This window comes from Athene cunicularia (assembly GCF_003259725.1).
Source record: "Athene cunicularia isolate RWA chromosome 9 unlocalized genomic scaffold, athCun1 chr9_part1, whole genome shotgun sequence".
In the NCBI taxonomy this organism is placed as follows: Eukaryota; Metazoa; Chordata; class Aves; order Strigiformes; family Strigidae; genus Athene; species Athene cunicularia.
Window position 1 is genome coordinate 22,922,505 of NW_020799110.1, and position 2,049 is coordinate 22,924,553.

At 40.5% G+C, this 2,049-nt stretch overlaps 1 protein-coding gene across 1 annotated transcript in view; it reads left to right on the forward strand.

Annotated features, from left to right (window-relative positions):
* Positions 1-2,049, forward strand: part of PIK3CB (phosphatidylinositol-4,5-bisphosphate 3-kinase catalytic subunit beta) — a 103,944-nt gene that overhangs the window by 18,768 nt on the left and 83,127 nt on the right. Inside the window, exon 2 of the mRNA XM_026855031.1 lies at positions 1,027-1,199. The gene's annotated coding sequence lies outside the window, so the exon portion shown is untranslated. The remainder of the gene's footprint in view (positions 1-1,026; positions 1,200-2,049) is intronic.

A 2,049-nucleotide genomic window follows, 5' to 3' on the forward strand; every position in this document is an offset into this window, starting at 1 on the left:
GGGGGGGGGGGGGAGAAGAATAGAACATTTGTTGTTTTGTGAAGGGGGGTGGGAAGAGAATCTGAAGATAAGGAAATTGAAAATTAAAATTATATTTGAAGTCTGTTTTTTTGGGGTTTTTTACTGCTATGGAGGGTATAAAAACTTTTAAAAAGATGTTTCAAGACAAGTTCCTTATCCATATTACACACACACTCCATAACAAGTCCATGTGTGATAAGAACATGAGTATCATGCAAGTCGATGAACTATAACCTGAAATGTGTTACTAACTACTGATTGAGATCTCTTTACTCCCACTGCTAAATACTGATGTTGTATTTGGAGACATTAAAACACAAAATGGAAAGGAAATTTGAAGTCAGGGATTACACCCCTGAAGAAAAACACGGTGTGGACAGATTTATTTGAAGTCTATTCATAGATATAGCAGAAGTTGTCTATACAAGCCAGTTTTTAAGTGCTTGGGGCTTTATGCATGACAGACACTTCAAGGCATCATTATGTAATTGAAAAGATGACAATGCAGTAAACAGATTTTGAAGTTTCTGGATTGTAGCCCTCTGCTCACTCCCATCATAGTTGACTTACACTTTACAAAGCCTGCACTAGATCCTGTAGAACAACCTAATGTTGCAAGATCCAGACTAAATAGCTCTTTTCTAAAAAAACATTATCTAGCCTTTCCAGGCACAAACCCATTTGTCATCAGTGCGGCCAGCTGGTGAGCCAAGGTTTGAATATCTAGGCCAAGTCTATCTGGAATTTTTAATGTCAAAACCACAAGTATTAGAATGGTTTGAAAAGTTACATATCTGGGATACTGGATTTCATTAATACCTTATTTTTCAAAAATATATTTCAGTAGCAATGTAAACTTTAAACAAAAGAGACAAGTGGCTCAATGTGCTGAAATAAACTTCATTATATAGGACATGGTCCATACTGTCTTTGTATGATCTGTATGCTTGCCTGATAAACCAGTTACTTTCATTTGAAATATGTTGGTTTTTTTTTTTTTTCCAGGAAGAAGGGAAGTCAAGTGAAGTTGCCACACTCCTGTGGTATGAAGAAGCAGCATGACGTTCAGAAACAATGCCTGTAGTACTGAGCGGCCTTAAAAGAACTGTTTAAAAGCAGGAAGGGGGACTATTAATTGATACACACACCAGATGGGCTGTGAAGGCAACTGACACACGGTAGGCAAGGATTCTCATTAGCTTCTGCCCTTCCACTGAGATTTGCCTAGATGCTGCACTGTGTGCTCACCATTCATGCAAAAATCCCATTTGCTGGAATAAGTGGAGAGATCATTGTCCTTCCCATAAATTTCCAGTCAGTCCATGTTGTGGGTTGGTTGGTTTGTTTGGAACAAACAACTTAACATCCCCTAGATGTTTTTTTTAATCCAAACTTAATGAATTGTTGATGCCTTGAGAATTGGTAAATGAAGGTGATGAGGAAGTCAATCCACCCATCGTTCTATTTTCAAAACTGGAATAACTGGAAAAATGAAGAGAGAAAAATAGCAAGACTAATAATACAGCATGATTATTAGCATAGGGATGTTAAAATATGCATACTATGATCATACTCTTTTTGAGCGTGTACAATGCCTCGCCCTATTTTCCTGAAAGGCAGTAGGAATGTTACTGATGATTTCGGTGGGTGGGGACAGGGCTAGCTGCATGTAGAAGTAAATTGTTTCATTACTGGTTACATTCTAGCTTGCTTTTCTTTGATTGTTTCTTCTAAGCCTTAGAAAATCACCTATTTTTTATACATACAAGTTTCAACGCAATTACTCATCACAGCTCAGCACCGAGAGTCTTGGAATGGGGATGTATCACGGCAATCATTGGCAAGGCAGTAAGCCTCTCTAACGAGGGCTTTCCCGCTGACTTCCAAAAGCCACTTGGGGAAAGCTGTTCTTTGATGAGCCCCCCGGTGTGCGCAGAGCCTCTTGCCCTTCAGCCCCCTCAGGCGCGGCCGCAGGGAGAGGCGGGCGGCCGCCGCCGCCCTGCACCCCAGCAGCTCCGCCGGACGCCT